This window comes from Eptatretus burgeri, chromosome 8 (genome assembly GCF_056783735.1).
Source record: "Eptatretus burgeri isolate ZD-2024b chromosome 8, Ebu_testis_v1, whole genome shotgun sequence".
Taxonomy (NCBI): Eukaryota; Metazoa; Chordata; class Myxini; order Myxiniformes; family Myxinidae; genus Eptatretus; species Eptatretus burgeri.
In genome coordinates, this window is record NC_140968.1 from 50,529,309 (window position 1) to 50,547,588 (window position 18,280).

At 42.8% G+C, this 18,280-nt stretch overlaps 1 long non-coding RNA gene across 1 annotated transcript in view; it reads right to left on the bottom strand.

The window, feature by feature from the left end:
* Nucleotides 1-2,533: 2,533 nt before the first annotated feature.
* Nucleotides 2,534-18,280, bottom strand: part of LOC147021720 (uncharacterized) — an 18,547-nt gene continuing 2,800 nt past the window's right edge. Inside the window, exon 3 of the long non-coding RNA XR_015060602.1 lies at nucleotides 2,534-2,600. This is a non-coding gene — a long non-coding RNA (uncharacterized LOC147021720). The remainder of the gene's footprint in view (nucleotides 2,601-18,280) is intronic.

Genomic DNA, 18,280 nt, shown 5'->3' on the forward strand with positions numbered 1-18,280 from the left:
TCACTAATCGACCACAAACGCCAATAACGACCCCGTGACTTAGGGTCCTTCGTCTAACAACCCTTTACCGAAGGGCACGTGACATCCTTATCGGGGAATTGCGCCCTTCGTTTGTACTTGTGTTATTTAGATTACCGACTGGATCAGGTGCAGCTGAGCGGAACTGTCAAGTACGTACCAGCTATGGAACAGATTCTTGGGGAATAACGTCCTGGCTAAGCTAGGGTGCGGGCCATGCTGGACCAATGGAGGAAAAGACAAAAACGAGCTGGGAACATTTCTAAAAACACATTTTTTTATAACAGGATGCGAGGAAAGTTATGTTGCACGGTAATGGGGTTTATTGCGAATGGACAGCAGGGAAAGCAAGGAATTGTGGGGTGTGGCAAAAGGCAAACAATATTACAAAAGAAGACGGTGCAGGGTTACCCCAAAAGTTCTTAAATAGTCTTAACTTGTGCTATGAGAGGCACCATCAAGCAGGCACCATCACACACACACACACACACACACACACACACACACACACACACACACACACACACACACACACACACACACACGGAAAATTAGAGATTGTTCAGAGAGAGAGAGAGAGAGAGAGAGAGAGAGAGAGAGAGAGAGAGAGAGAGAGAGAGAGAGAGAGAGAGAGAGAGAGAGAGAGAGAGAGAGAGAGAGAGAGAGAGAGAGAGAGAGAGAGAGAGAGAGAGAGAGAGAGAGAGAGAGAGAGAGAGAGAGAGAGAGAGAGAAGCAGTTGAGGATTAACGACCTCTCGATACTTGGCGAGGCCGGCAGACCTGAGCAGCCCAGAACGCTTAGGAAAAGGGAAAAGGGAGGAGGGAGAAATACAAATGCAATGCGATGTGGGGTGCGGTGTAGTGTAAGAGGAAAAATGTAAGATGCAGGTCAGTTTGGTTCGCTTTTCAGTTCGCTCTTGGGTTTTGCTCTGAAAAGAAAAGTTGGTCGGGCTTGCCCACGTTGATTGCTCTTTTGCATCCACAGTAGGTGAGAGATAGATGGTAGAAGAAAGATGCATGAGAGAAAGGTTCCAATCGTATATCGTGTAAGAGTCTGTACATGTAAGTGTTGTTGTAACCTAATGAGTGACGTTGAAATGGAGCAGTCTCACTCAGCTCACAGCAGCAATGTGTTACTCCATGCTTGGTCACGCTGACTCCACACTTGTCCTTGCCCCGCCTGTCTCCGTGGCAAGGTCCGATGCCCGGCAATAATTGCTCCTTCGATGATCCGCTACTGGCGATAGCCTGCTCCAGCGACAGCCTGCCCTCCTGATAGCCTCTCTCCCTGGCAATCTGCTCGATACTCTCTTGCTCTGTCCCTGGTGATCTGCGATCTGCGATGCTCTCCTCTGTTGCTGGCGATCTGCCCAGATTGAGCCGCATATGTTCTTGTTATAAACCCCGTACCACGGGAGGAGCCAACTATTGGATCAAAGGAGCTCTACCGAAATTGAGCTCCCCTATTGGTCCATAACGGTCGTAGCTATGCCCCGCCAGGCCCCGGAGGTGAGAAAAAAATGGCTCAGTTGCCTGCCAACAGGGCCACACATAACAGCTCCCGATCTTTATATGGGGCCATGGGTTTTGATGGCGCTCTCTGAACCCGAATGTGCGCTGGCCTTCATTCAAACATAGGATTTTAGGAAAATCTCTTTGCCACCCGGCACCCGCAGGTCCTTAAATGAGCTCCAGCGCACGTTCACGCTTTGAGTTACAGTATGCCCCGAAATAACCCAATCTACGTCTCCTCCGTGTCTTGTAAGGCTATGGTGAGTGTTTGATGACCATGTGGCAGTTGCGGCGGTTGTAGAGTATCGGAAACATGTGGCGTTTGTAGTGAGATAGGATTGTAACGTGGCGTTGTGGGGAAGAGGTGGAAATTCCTTGTAATGAAATTGTGAATAAAGGTCGCGTTTGTAATGGAAAATGTAAGCGTGCGTTGTTACGGGGATTTTTAGTAATCATATGAAGTGGTTGTGGTGAGTGTGGTATCGTTTGGTGAGCCGAATGAAGGTCTGAGGCAAAATGGCGGTTGAGAATTGGCGCGTAATTTTGAATGGAAAATTGGTGCGAACGCACAAAAAGTGCTTGCAGCACCAATGCACAGGAGGCTCTCGCAGCGTGCTTACTTGGTTTCTATTGGTTGGCGTTTGTGCTTGTTTGCATATTTCGTGTGAGAGTCAGGGGTGCATCAAAGGAGTGGAAGAACTGCGAGGGTTGAAGGTTAAAGAGGTATAAGAGGTTTAACTGAAAGAGTCCCACACAACGCATCTTTCCCCTACACTCACGAGATGTATGGAAAGGACTACTAACCATACTATTGAAATAACTGCCTTGGGATTGCTGTATGTTGTGTGCCATTGCCTTGGAGGCATGCGGTTTTACAGAACTGCAGCAATATTCTGTTATTACGTGTGCAGTACCCTCATACCATTGCAAAATAATCAAAATGAAAGTTTATCTTTTTCGATCTTTTTGTCAAATTGGGTCTGTAAGAGGTGTTTTTAGCTCACCTGAAATGTAGTTACGGGGAACCTGGTGCGTTGTCCATCTGTCCGTCCAAAAATATTTGCAACTTCTCTGAAACGACAAATACCATTTCGATGAAACTTTACCACAAGGTTCATCACCCTGTATGTACCAAAGTTTGTTCACACCATTAAAAATAATAGTGGTCTGGGGGGTTTATGGGAGTGTGTGTGTGGGGGGGGGTGGTGTTGCCCCCCAAAATAGGCATTTCCTTTCTTCTCAGAAACTACACACACAATTCCTATGAAACTTAACCATGAACCACACACACAATTTTGATGAAACTTGACCGCAAACTTTATCACCTGTGATGTATCAAAGTTTGTTCATGGCATTAATTAACAAAAATCCATAGGGTTTTACTTTCTTCTCCATTACATATTTTGTGGGTTATCCATGCCAACCAGTGGTTCTCTGGTTATCTTATCCAGCTGCTACCAGATGAGTGCCCAGGGATATTGCCCCTACGTTTTGTAATCTGCAACGATATAACCTGCATATGAAGTTTACCATGTCTGCATTACTTGCATAAGCCTGCATTACAACTGCAGACTACCTTAGAACCGCACTATTAAGGGCAGTTTCATGAGCTAATGCCAAATACAATGGGAACCGCTGTGGCAGCATCATTTGCCTTTGGTTTCGTATTATGTGAATACGGTGGCGTTTTCAAAAATGAATTGACTCGGAATCCGAACGTCTCATGTGTGTTTTCTTCCACGCTAAACTGCTTACCTTACTGTAAGCATAGCTAGGCATGTTCCAAATTGACACAAGGAAGACTTCCAGTTTTGTATTCTCAGGTGTAAACATCTATTTTAAACAAGTGAGTGTAATTTGACCACATTTACCATCATGAATGACAGACATGATTGAATTTTCCAGTACCTAACTGGGTTTTGTAAGCAATAATGCGAGTTTTTACGTCTCCAATCAAAAAGGCTTTTCCAAAATGGATGGAAAATCCATTTAGATTTTGTCTTGTGAACGTGAAATTCGGTCATTTGACACGTTAGTAGCTGGGGTATGAACGATTACGAAACATTGATTTATATATCGCCTGTGCGGGAAAATGCTTTGCTCGTTTCAAGTGTCCAGAGCCTTGGGGTCATCCTGTCGGAGATTCATTGTTTGTTTTGTTATTTCTATTTGTCCACATGACGATGTAACCGTGCTGCACATTCATGTGATATTATTCCAGAGAAGTCAATGGTGAAAACACGAGATTATATAAATTGATGTGAACTGGGTAAATGCATAATTTACAAATACTAACTTTGCGAAATGAGTTTCAAGCGCGCGCACGCGCGCGCACACACACGCACGCACGCGCACACGCACACACACACACACACACACACACACACACACACACACACACACACACACACACACACACACACACTTTTGGTGCACAAAAAACGGGCTGCACATGACTGGGAAAAGACCCAATGAAGGGACCTCATAAACTCGTGTGAATTCATCAAGTGTGGACTGGAGAAGTTTCACAAAGTGTTGATAGAACTATTTCAGCAATTCCTCAGAGCCTGTGGATTTTTAGAAAAGATCCACAGGTCATTCGAGTAAAAACTTACCACCCCAGAATATAATAAATGCGATTTAAATGTATGTATGGGCGGGGGGGTTAATGAGGGTAGAAAAGATCATGGTTTTGGATTGGAAATGATCTATGATGGTGGTCAACGGCTGACTTGAAGACCTGGAGGGAAGAATGAGATTAATGACAATGTGGAAGTTGGTTCAACAGGTGAGAAAAATGGGAATGATTCGGTGGTGGTGAGCAGTGATGTTGGATTGAGGTAGTTTCACCAGAAGAGTTGATGGTAGAACGTGTGTGCCCTGCAGAAGCCTTGGGGGGACAGAGAAAGAGGAAAGAGAGAGCAGATGGAGCAGAGCAGAGAGCAGAGGTTGGAAAGAGCAGAGGTTGCCAGACCAGAAAAGAGGCAGTGGAAGATAGAGAGACCACTGACCTATCTGCAATGAAAAGTGATATGCCTATGGACTTGGCTTCATTGCGGGAGATTGCAATAATCTTGAAGGCCTTGGTTTCCATGGTGTCGAGCTGAGCAAGATGTGAGACAAGGGAGCCAGCCTAGAGGGGAGAGCAGTACTCCATCAAGTTGATACTCCATAAAGCCAACACTCCATCAAGTCAAGCAATCACATTCCCCACCAAAAGCAAAATTGAAAGATGGCAAAAAGTTCCACCAGGAAAGAGCCAATGTCAAATTTTGAGTAAAAAAATATTTCCCGTTTTGACCCTGATGATCCCAAGTGCCCACCCCTGGAACATGAACTGGGGGTCAAATCCAAAAAATCATTACATATTTCATATAAAGACCAAATCTCCAATGTTGATTACTTATCCAAAGTTTCATTTAACATTGTGCCTGCAATTGCATTTTTCGGTATTTGAACTTTAAACCCCACCCCAAGGGGTATGGCCAAAATGGCACTGCTCTTGCACCTTCTTGCCATGTCGTGAATATAACCACTAAGTTTGGTGAATTTTTACCCAACCGTTTTGGAGAAGACAGCATGACAGACAGATGGACAGGGCCGTTTACAATATCCCCGTTTTTTTTTCAAAAAGCGTGGGGATAATAATAACACACTTGTTCGTCCATGTGTCTGTATGTGTAATATTTAGTTCCACCCAATCGGTTAGACAGTTCACCTGATGCCACCCACAATTTCAAGCTGAGAAATCATATGGCTGCTATATTGGCACTTCCTGCTATGCAAAGTTAAAGACGTCTTCTGAGCTGTCATATTCACAATCAACATGCCCTCCCTATAAGTTTTCCCTTCAGTGTAAAATGACCAAAGTGACAGTTAAAATGATTTAGAGCCAATCAGCGTCACAGGCCTTGTGAAGATCGGTTTCAGTGATTAAGGCAGTCTGTTGTTTACACCGCCCAAATAACTGTTGGCATTCTCTCAAGCAGGGTTTACTGTGGAGGTTATGCAGAAGGTTGAAGGCTTGGAGTGGGGAAAGTATTGACGTCTTCAGGCTGGAAGGGTTAGGGTGAGCCCTTTGGGTTGGGAAGTGGAGGTTGAGGACTTAGGGGTTTGGGAGGGAAGGCTGGTAACTTGGGGTTTGTGGGGGTGGGGGGGCGGGACTGAGGTCTTGAAGTCACATTCTATATTATGTGGATGTGCCACAGGTCCCTGCTTGTAATAAATAACATACCTTAAATGGTAATTGATCCACCATGAATAAAGGTAAAGCCGGTTTGGGCCTTCCCTTTTGTCGGAGCAAAAGTGGACCAGCTCCTTTTTCATACAAAACGTTTGAACACTGGACCAATAAGGGAGTGATACAGATAGTATTGAAATAAATACACAAGGCATCTTGGAATTCATAATCAAGAACACATTGGAGTGCACTTGTGCCAGTCTTACAAGACTATCACATCGTCGGGATACGACTAATTTCTTGAGCTACAGCTGAGTGATCATTCAGAAAGGTCACTGATCAAGAATCATCTTCGCTCCACAATGACCGAGGAATGGCTTTCTGGGCTGGCATTGCTCGGTATAGAAAAGGACCTTGCATCAAGAGTAGATTACTCATTGGTGATTGAAAGCTTTCCAGCACACCCAAAAGGGCAAAGATTTTACGTGAAGGTCAGTTCAAAGTTGAATTTGTGTTTGCTGTATAAATAATGCCATAAAATACATCTTTCGATTGTTCAGACATTGAAAATTTAGAAAGACAGCAAATTATTGTACTCATTCCATAATAGTTTTATTTTGCCCCAGCCGAGGTGGTTCATGGTTGAGAACAATAAGGGTAACATCTGGCGAAATGCGATATATGCTTCCCTGCTGGTATAAATATTTGGTGGGTTTTTGTCCCCCTTGATGCCAAGGTCTGGATACGCCCCTGCTACTACTACTATCTGTTCAACGTCCGAGTTTAATCCTACCTCCTCATGGGTTCAGCCGGGGAAAGTTTTGGCCCCTCTTTCACGAACTGGCTGGCCAGTCCCGACATTCGACTGAAGTCGATTTTGGCAGGAAATTTTAATTTTATGAAGATGTTTGGCGATAACTTGCCAACTCTTTGTGAAAGACACACTGTGATCTTTAATGTACACCAACCATTGTGAGCAGACAGGAGACCTGGCTTCGTGCCTATCCGAGGGATAGCACATGCATTGATGCAACCAGCCTACAAAGTATAACAAATCTGACAGTTATTAGATTTGAGACACCTTAAGTCCAGGAACCCAGACTGGACACCTTAACCCAAGTCCTACCAACAGGGGTCTTTTTGGACCCCAAGCATACATTTTGATGTGTTGTTTCTACATTAATTTAACAATGTATTTCATGTTTTATTAGTTTGTTAGCCTATATGTGCCGGCAATAAATATATATTTGATGTTTTAAGATCCCACTTTGCTGCACAGAGTAACAAGCGAATCCTTTCTGGGGTCCAAAAAGAGCCCAGTTGTTTTCGCTCAATTTTAAGCATATATGATTACTTCATATGGTATTTGTATTGAGGAAGTCCTCCAATTTTTTTATGTTTAAGTTTGTTTACTTTATCACTAAAACATCATCCAATCAAAATAATTATGTTTCCTCATTGATATGAAACTTTAACAGATTGAATGAAATTTAGTGCTTCTGAGATGCGGTCATAAAAGTTGGTCGGTTAATTTTAGATTTTAATTTTATTTTAATTTTTCATTTGCTTAATGACTTTATCAATAAAACACGATGTTTCGTCATTGATGTGATACTTTGACAGCTTTAGTAAAATTGAGCGGTTTTTGAGTTGGTGTCCGAAAAGTAAAATATGTTGGTAGGACGAGGGTTAAAGGTATTAGGCACCCAGACTAGACAGCTTAAAGGTAAAGGTGTTACCTTTGCACCATCTTGCTGGACAAAAGACATCTTGGGGCCTCAAAATGCACGTGACAAATACATTAGACTGGTGTACTTTTACATGAAATACAAGGAAATTAGTAGACCATGGCCAAACACATTTCGTATATGGGAGGGTTCCCTAAATCATGAGCAAGAGGGTCAGATGTGAATCAAAAATATATATATAAAATGGAGCAAGTGTATGTGATTATGTATGTATGTATGTATGTGTATCCGCTCTTCACCCATTGGTTGGACAGTTGACCAGACATCACCGACAATTGTAACCTGAAATACTTAACCGAAAGTAACCAGAGGATCCAAAAGACCCACCCCTACACCATGAGGACCCAAAAGACCCAAACGACCTCGAAGACCCAAATGACCCCAAAGACCAAAATGACCTCAAGGACCCAAATGACCCAAAGACCCAAAAATGCCCAGAGGACCCAAAAGACCCAGAGGATTCAAAGGACTTTGAGGACCCCGAGCACCCAAAAGATCCATATGTCCCAAAAGACCCAGAGGACCGAAAAGAAGACCATGATGACTCAAAATACCTGGAGGACCCAAAAGACCCAACGGGACTATCTGGGACCCATGAAAATTCTGCATAATGTAGATTGTGACTTCAGGTTCCCAACCCCCCTCCATCCCCCCAACCACACACACACACACACACACACTAGTCCTCAACCCCTCTCCCAACTCTGTCCTCTCTCTGCCCCCCCTACCACCATACCCAAATTCTCTGCTCCCCCCTCAAAAGCCTCAAACTCCTCGATCCCAACTTTGTCCCCTCTCTGCCCCCCTCCCCCAACCCAACTCTGTCATCCTCTTCAAGTCCTCAATCCTCCCTCCCTTCCCAACGTCTCAATCTCCCTCTTCCAACTTCATGCACCCCCACCCACAACTCTCTGTCCTCCCCTCCCCATTTCTTCCCATTCTGAACAACGTTACACAGGGAACATTGGCACATGAGAAGGCCATTTGGCCTATCATGCCTGCATTGTTCCTGTCCCCGTTTGTTAAGAACAAATGTTAAAAGTAAATAAAGATAGAACATTAAATTCACAATTACTTCCCCCATTCTTCCTTTATCCGCACTATAATTCACGGACCGGTGTTTGTTTGTCGTGCTACTACAACGACAGTTCTTGGCCAATTACATCTCGACTTACTCCCTAGAATCAGCATGATTCCATTTAATGGATCGGGGTGTTTTTAACTTTGCTGATGGTGTTGGGGGGAGGAGGGTGGGTGGGAGATGCAAATTCGGTATGTGAATGTGTATAGTGTAGCGCCCCCACCAGATGGGGAATGGTATTACAAGTCTCCACCATTTACAGTGCAGTATTCCTGTCGCAACGTTTTCTTGTACAGTGAAGTATTTTGAATTTTTAAGTAGAAGGTATGTTTTTGCTTCATGCACATAACCCGGGTTATTTTATTTTGTCTACACTACACCCAAATAAAGGTATGTGTCAGAAGAACATGTTGCTTTCTTGGAACAAGATCGGCCAGAGGGCGGGTCCACTGCAAGTATTAATAAGCATAACCTAATATTCACATTGTGCAGTTTATCAGCATGTGTAATTTATATCGAATGATAAAGAGCACCTGTTGAATTATGAAATATTGTACAGCAAATATAGTATGTCTTTGCATCGAACCTACAATTGTTTGAAAAACTGCAAGACAAACTTGCTGGAATGGCGATGTAAATGTTCAGTTTTGGATATTTTAAATGGTATATCAAAGGTTAATTGTCATTCCTTTTTTCTGCTGTAGTTTAAAAAACTCATTAAGACACTGCTGAAGCTCAGTTTCTGTTATCAGCTGTGCTAGGAAAGCCGAACAATCACACTTGATTGCGACATGTTTGTGACCAAGACAAATGGGGTTAAAAGGAACTGATCGCAATGCAGTCACAATCCATTTGTGCTGTGAAATGAATTGCCAAAGCAAGTACTCCCATAATATCGAAAGCAGTTGTAGTTATATAACTAATAACATTAAAAATCGGGTCATAATTATCCAAAACTTTAATGCTGCATGGTTGCATTGCTTTCACTTGTGTTTGTGTTGATTAGTTTGTCAGCATTGCTTTATTTTGTCTTAATTACCCATTTTATATCATTCCAAAAGGAAAATGACAAAATATTAACTTACAAAAAAATGCCACCCTCCCTCTCACCCAAACTCCCCCCATCAGATGTGGTCTTCTCTCACGCAGTTTGAGAAGTTAACAATCTCTTGTGACAACTCTGCAACTTGACCCGACCGCACTGTAATCCTCAAGAAGTGCACTTCGGCTCCATACTCTCCTCTTTCCTCACTCTTCTGCAGGTCTTTCTGAGATGGTCTCCCTTGATGGTATCATCTTGAATAAGTGCTAACCTCACCCTCATTCCAAAGAAGGTCTGCAAGTTTGATCCACTTAAATACAGAATGGTCAGCCTTCTCTACATCATAAGCAAAGTGATTGAATGTATCATTGCTGTCGACCTCAGCTGTCATCTCTTCTCCAACTCGCGAATCTCTGATGATCAGTTTGGCTTCAGCCTCAGCTATTCTACGATCTATATGTTGATTCGTTCAACCCTAAAATAGATGGATGCAGTAAATCTTAAACAAAAAAATTAGGGCCATCTCTCTGGACATCTCTTGAGCTTCCATTACTGTTTGGCATGCATTCTTGCTTCCACGGCTGTTTGTTAATCGTATTCATGGGCCCCTCCATAAATTATTTTTCAATTTTCTCTGGAAGTGGAAACAACAGCTTACTCTTGATGCATTCTGTCTCATGATCTTCCTCTTGAGATTGGTGTCCCAGAAGGCAACATTTTCAGACTGACCATAATTCTTAGTCTACATTAATCACCTGCCTGTTTCCCTGCAAAATCCTACATACCATTTCTTTGCTAATCATGCCACATTTTCCGACTAACATCTCCTGCTCCTCCACTGCTGCATTAAATTAGTTCATCTGATTATATGCTTGCGAGACAGTAAAATCTCTGGCTATTGAGAGAGCTGCCTCAGTGCCAGAGAGTTTGGAAATGCATGCAGGCTGACTGGCAGTGACTGCAACCTGTATTCTCTCTTCAAGGTTGGTCTTCAACATCTGCCACCCCTGATATTAATGCCACCTGGGAAATATTCCACAAAAGCTTGCTTTCCCTTCTGCACATATCTATCCCATCTCACCTGCAGTTATCATCCCCATCTTTCTCTCACTTGTGGAACCAACTTTGTTCGTTTTGTTCAAACCTCCGTGGCTTCAAGATGGTTGTTCACCTCCACCTCAGGGCATCCCCCATCCATATTCATGATCTTTTCTATCCTCTTTAATCCACCTGAAAACCCACCTCTTCCTTTCCAGGTTAATGTTTCCTTCCCCTCCCCCCATCCCCCCCCTTCCCCCATTATGTGATTTGTTTCATTTGTCTTTCATTCCTGGTTTTCCATGCTGTGTTGGAGCTGGTATCCAGCTTCTTCACTCCATGTCATCCTCCCCCTCCCCTTGCTCTCATTCTTCCTAAAACCCATTCTTCCTCCAATTATGTCCCTCTGTTGCCTCCCCCCACCTCCCACCCTGCTGTTGGTGTGTTTGTCCCTTTTCCATTCTGTTCTCTTTGTTCTGTTACGTTTCTATCCATTCTGTGTTCTAGGTTTTCCACAAGCCTCGACTTTGTATACAGAAAAACGCTGAGCAAAACAGTACATCATCGTTCTGAGAGGCAGGCCTCTTCGGTATCCAACTCTACAGATATAGAAATAAAATAAGTCATTGGAAAAGTTATTGGAATATATCTTTCAATTCAGAAACTTATCATGTATTCACTGTCGAATTAATCACTGAAGTCACAACTTATCATTTATCCCTGTGTCGAAAGAGGCGACCAGGGTTGCGTCAGGAAGGGCATCCGGCGTAAAACATGTGCCAAATCACTATGCGGATCATACGGATGATCCGCTGTGGCGACCCCGAACGGGAGCAGCCGAAAGAAGAAGAAGAGGAGAAGATCATGTATTCACTGTCCTTCCTCAAGGATCAGCTTTGAAACCTCCTGGTATACTTTTCTGGGCAAGCCCTAGAAGAGGTTTTGTACCTGGAGTTGCACAGTGTCAATTTTTCCCAACCTGTCTTTGGCTAACCACATCTCTAAATTGCCACCCTAAGACTGGCTGATACCTTGGCATTCCCCACAGATTTAGGTCGATGCTGAGTGTCTCTGAGCTAATTATAATGTACAAGACCTTTTTCTTTTTTTTTTACAAAAATGAAAGGTTCTTTACTCGACCAATCTGCATTGACAGCTGGTTGAACGAGCTTATTTCAAAGCAAAACATGGGGTACACATGGCACGGTGCATACCAAAGCATGTCATAACTAGCTGTTCTCGTTCTTCTCTCACTGTTTCTGTTCTGCTTTTGATTTACATATCCTTGGTGAGGGAATATTCACAAATGTCCCTTCTTCTCCAAACTGCTCATACTTGAAAAATGATTCTATATCTGGAAGTAACCAGAAATTTCTCGAACCATGCTGATCTTTCCATCGAAGATGTAGCCTAACTACATAATTATAAATTGTATCCTTTTTCTTTCTTCAACATCTATCAGAAGATCTCACTTCAAACATGACACAATCATGGATAACAAACAATTTATTTTGTCTCAAATTATAAATGTGCAAACATCAATGATGAACTGTACCATACACCGCCTAACTGACACAACTAAAGAATTTGTGACTGCCTTGAACCAAAAATATCCTGGATTTTGGGTCTCCACTCTGGGGTGATGTAGCTACTTCCTATCTTGCTTACTTGGAGATGATCAGGTCGAAGGCTATCTGTGTCATTGCCATATCTTAGGAGGAGTACGAGTCAGAAGGTTCTTTCTGACCCACGACAGGTAGATTGGTGGAATCGTGTTTCTATCACCTTACTCCTTGATTTGCATCGCCTGCCCTGTCATCCTTGTGTCCTCCTCCAACCTCTTGTAATGATGACACATGTGATCTTTTCGAATTCTACACCTCCATTCTATAATCTGAGCACTCACCTCCATTCCTTCACCCATATATTCTCTGTATCTGTTGTTGAAGCGTACTGCCCTCCATCGCCTGATGATTTCTCTCGTACCCACCCCTGCCCGCTCTCTTGTACTCCCACTGACCCCCATCTCTCTCTTCTTTTCTGCCACTCATCCTCCCATGTGCAATGCCTTTGTCTGTCTGTTCCCTTTGATCCTAAGTCAGTCTGTGAACCAAATGTCCTTTTCCATTTCGGTCCTTCTTGAGCCTATATTTAAACTGTATTGAAATATATACAGTAATTAATAGGCTTTGTGATACAATGTAAACCTGATAGTCCATATTGCCTTTTCTTATGTGAAATCAATTTTTATGCAGGTATTGAGGATCATGGAAGAGCAGGACAGGGGGAAATGGATCAACTCACAAAATTCGACAAAGTGAAAACAATGGGATTACAGAAAATGGATAACCAGAGCACAAAAACAGGATATTGTAGGAGATGGTCCAAACAGCATCTCAGAGGATCTAATAATGCTCTTTAGTAAAAATGTGAGAGTGTGAGGGTGACAGGCAACAGACTTTAAAATTTGGAAGAAAGAGCTCGAGACCATGTAATTAGGAAGACAGTTCCACAGTCAAGAAAAGATGGGCATGAAAGAATGGAGGTGAGCATTGAGTTTAGACGTTGGCAGGATAACAAGGCAAGGGTGTATGGGAGAATGCATGTGACATGGAGGGCAGTGGCTGGGTAGAGATGTGAGAGTGCAATGAGAGAAAGACTAGAGGTTCCCCTCTTCTTTCTCTTTATTTATATTTTCCTCTCTTTCACTTTGTCTTTTTCTCTCCACCTCCCCCACGCCTCTCCCCAACCCACCTTTTTCCTCTCTCCCTTTCTCGTTCTCTCACTTGCTCACTGTCTATCTCATCCAATGGTGCCAAAGTAGTCCCAGGGCAAAGATTACACCGAGTGATTTGTCTTTGCCTTCCCAATGGAAGACAAGGAATGAATTTGGAATTTGTCTACGGCACCGGCTACTCTTCATGAAAGACACTGTGGGACATTTAACGTCCACACACTAATTGCTTGCAGATTGAACACAGCTTAATCTCTGTCAAACAAAACTAGAATAGAGCAAGCAAAATGTTATTTTAAGGCCACCAACTTGTCTATCTATCATGAGCTAAAATTGCACCCGAAGACTCAGATTCGTGATGAGATTTCAACAACATGGAGGACTTTAGTTCCAGGGCTTCACGAAGAGCAATATGCACAACTGCAGCACCATTCCATGGTGGGGAGCCATATTACATCACACCCCAGATGAAAGCTTTGTACACCGTTTTGAAGTTAGGATGGCAGAAGAAGCACTTTGCTTTGTGGGAATTCTGGGGCATCAGTTTGAAGGCCAGTTTGGAAATTATATGATCTGACCAAGATGGGTTATAGTTGATGTTTATGCCCACGAGCTCTAAAGAGCTCTATCATCGACTCCAAAGAGCTCTATCATCGACTCCAAAGAGCTCTATCATAGGCTCGATCAGGAACTCCAATGAGAGTATGTAAACACATTGGGGGATTTGCTTTCCGGTAATCATGGAGGGACAAAGTGAGAATACAAGATTTCTTGCACTAAAAGACATGTTGCAAATAGATAAGCTGTTGTTTGTTTTCTCCAGATTGGCAGAGAGGGATTCTGCTGCAGTCAGCCTGGTGGAGGGTTGTGGGAATGTCGTTCAAGAAGTGGAATCGTTTGCAAAATTTCCTTGTTTCCAAATAATTTATCACTCCTTATTAATTGCCGGAATCCTTCGGATTTCGGCAATTATGTTGGTCGGTTGTGTGTGTCTGTCTGTCTGTCTGTCCGTTTGTTTGTTTACCCTGTAGCAGCCACACCGTTTCAGCGATCATGACCAAACTGGGTACAGACGTCGGTCATGGTCCAACTTAGATACTTCTCGTTTTTGGTGAATCTCGGTCAAAGGTCAAGGTCACCGAAAAACCGAAATTCTTATTTTCACAATAACGTCCGAAAAAATGGTCGTATCAACTTCCAACCAAATCCAAAATGTTCATCTTCCAATTCTGCATCCAACCATATGTCTCATTGGGGTGTTACACCAACACCCTTCTTAGCGGTCGGGGGTCGAATGTCAGAGGGGTCAGGTCAAAATTTTCAAATTGCGATAAAAACGCCATTTTTAAGTCCAATTGACTTCCAAGTTATGATCATGACCAAACTAAGTGCTATAACTCATTAAACAGTCGCACTATCGACTTATAAGAACCAAATTGATTTCCAGGTTTTTGTTTTTTCAGAGATCATGGAGATATGACAAAGTTATTCCGGCAATTCCTTGCTCAACGAGCAATTTCATTTTTGTTGGCTGTTGCACAAATTATTCTTCATATTGTTCTGGCTTTTGTTGCTTTGCAATGAATTTTCGTTTGGTAACTGTTGTGACAGCCTGTAGCGTGCACCATGCATCGCCGCCCTGTGCCGAGCAATCATTGCAACGTGCAGACATGCGTGAGGGGAATGAATAACCGAGGTCCTTTATTCCAGGTGGGCAGCGTGTAAAGCAATTACCTGGCAACTTCCTGTCATTTACACTCGGGATTGCTGCGAAGCAGTTGCCAAATTACGAACACATTGAAAGGGATTATCATTTTTTTTTCTTTGCACATCTCCCTGTGCACTCATTTTATGATGGGTTTTTAATCTCTGCCTTACCTTACCAATCAATTTTTTTGCAGGCTTGATCCCATGCCTGCAGCTGGCGATAGCGGTGCTTTTTATATTTGGTTTGGAGATATGGTGTCAATTTGGGGTTACACACTAAAAAAAAGACAAGCCAAAAAGGGATCATGGGAGTCTTTCAGATCTACACAGTATTATTTAATATCAAGTTGGCTACGTTTGTGTCTGAAGTTGTTTGATTCCTCGAATACTCTTCATTTGACTCCAAAACTACCACCTGGTGGAACTCGAGCAGAGCTCACCGCATCATGGATCACACTTTATATATACTGTTGTGTAACCCATGATGCAGTGACCTCTGCTTGAATTCCACCAGGAGGCAGTTTTGGATATTATACTGTGCATGGATGAGACATTGTGTCTGTCCCACTTGCATTGTCCAAGATTCCACAGTATATGAGGTATTTGCAGACTGACCGCCCAAGACCCCAAAGCAGGAGACCACCTGAGACCCAAAGCGGAAAACGGCTTCTTCAGTGCATTGCACATGGTCTTATTTGTAGGCCTTCACACCTTGAATGACCCAAGTCATAGGTAAAAATCATCTGCCGTCAATTGTGCCACTCAATGTGATTGATGGCCAGAGAGATGTGATGTACGGCCAATTTACTGGAGACAAAATTTTCTCAGGCCACACCAGTCAATCAATCGTCTGTGCAGGAACGACAGCATCCTCTGAGAAATGGTCTTCTCACAATGTTTATTTCAGTTGTTGAAACTAATTTCCTCACAAACGTCCCTTTAGGACAGAGGAATCTTTTCTGTTTTGAAGCTTCATTATCCTTGACACAGGTTGGTACTGCATGAAGCAATCTGAGCCGATGTTGTTCTGGGTGAAATATAATGAATTCTCAATACTGCACACATGTTCTCTGTGAACTTGCTTCTGTCAAATGAAGGTCACCACAGGCATGGCCGGAGCCAGCCATTTGATCAATTGCCCAACAGATAGAGATTTGCAGGAATCAAAGGACATTAAGAATACGTTTTGTTGCAGGTGACTGTTTCTTACCCTCCTCTCTCTCTTTTCCTGTTCGTTCATTCCCTTACTTGTATTAAACTCTGGCCCTACTGTCAGTTTGATGCCTGTTTAACCCCCCCCCCCCGGGTCCTCGCTCTTCCATGAGCCTCGATTTTGTATAGAAAGCAAAAATCAGTGCTGGTAAGCATTTATAAATAGCTACTGATTTACATTTCAGCGAATATCATGTGACTGACTGTGTAGTTTTCCATGAATGGAAAATTGTCTGAGTAAGACTGCTTCATGTTGGTGAGAAAATACATGCTTTACTGGACCTCAGTCATGTGGTATGCAATGCAAATCGGGTTATTATTTTGTCTAAACAGATATCAAGGTGAAACAATTAACAGAGGGTAGGATGCTCACATCCATTGGCTTCAGAAAGTACTCACACCCCTCGACTTTTGTCCCATTTTGTTGTGTGACGGCCTGAATTTAAAATGGATGAAATTTAAATTTTTCGTCACTGATCGACACAAAATACCCGATAATGACAAAGTGAAAACGTTTTTAGAAATTCTTACAAATGAATTAAAAATGAAAAGCTGAAATGTCTTGCGTCAGTAAGTATTCAACCCCCCGAGTCAATACTTTGTAGAAGCGCCTTTGACAGCGATTACAGCTTCGAGTCTTCTTGGGTTTTTCTGTATCAGCTTTGCACATCGAGATTTGGGGATTTTCTCCCATTCTTCCTTGCAGATTTGCTCAAGCTCTGTCAAGTTGAATGGGGTCTGGCGGTGAACAGCAATCTTCAAGTCTTTCTACAGATTCTCAATGGGATTCAAGTCTGGGCTTTGGTTGGGCAACTCAAGGACTTTCACTTTCTTGTTCTGAAGCCATTCCAGTGTTGATTTGGCTGTATGCTTGGGGTCATTGTCCTGTTGGAATGTAAATATTCACCACAGACTAATGTTTTTTGGACTCTGAAGCAGGTTCTTCTCAAAGATTTGCCTGTATTTAGCTCCATTCTTTGTTCCCTCCATCCTTACAAATCTCCCAGTCCCTGCCACTGAAAAGCATCCCCATAGCACGATGCAACCACCACCATGCTTCACGGTATGGATGGTGTTAGATGGGTGATGAGCTTTGTTCGGTTTCTGCCAGACATAGCACTTTGTATTCAGGCCAAATAGTTCAGTTTTCGTCTCATCAGACCACATCATCTTTTTCTTCGTACTCTCAGAGTCTTTCACATACCTTTTTGCAAATTGCAGCATGCTATAATTTGCCTTTTTCTTAGGAATGACATCCATATGGCCACTCTCCCGTAAGGTGAGACTTGTGAAGTGCTGCAGAGATTGTTGTCCTTCCAGCAGGTTCTCCCATCTCAGCCAAGGAACTCTGTAGTTCTGTCAGAGTAGTCATTGCGTTATTGGTCACCTCCCTGATCGTGGTTCTTCTCGCCCAGTTGCTCAGTTTGGTCAGACGGCCAGCTCTAGGAAGAGTCTGGTTGGTTCCATATTCTCTCCATTGCTCTTGGGAACTTTCAACACTCCATAAATTGTTTTATACCCTTCCCCAGATCTATGCCTCCTCACAATTCTATCTCAAAGTTCTACAGACAGTTCCTTGGACTTCATGGTAGAGTTTCTGTTCTGACATGCACTGTGAACTGTGCGACATTATGCAGAAAGGTGTGTTTCTTTCTAAATCATGTCCAATAAATTGACTTGGCCACAGGTGGACTCCAATCAAGTTGTAGAGGCATCTCAAGGATAATCAAAGGAAATTGGATGCACCTGAGCACAATTTGGAGTGCCACAGTGAAGGGGTTGAATACTTTATTGATGTAAGACATTTCAGCTTTTCATTTTTAATTAGTTTCCAAAAATTTCTAAAAAAAAAACAAAAACTTCCACTGACATTGTGGGGTATTTGGTGAATATCAATGAGAAAAAAAACAAACAAATTTAATCCATTTTAAATTCAGGTTGTAACACAAGAAAATGTAACAAAAGTCAAGGGGTGTGGATACTTTCTGAAGGCACTGTATACTGATAAG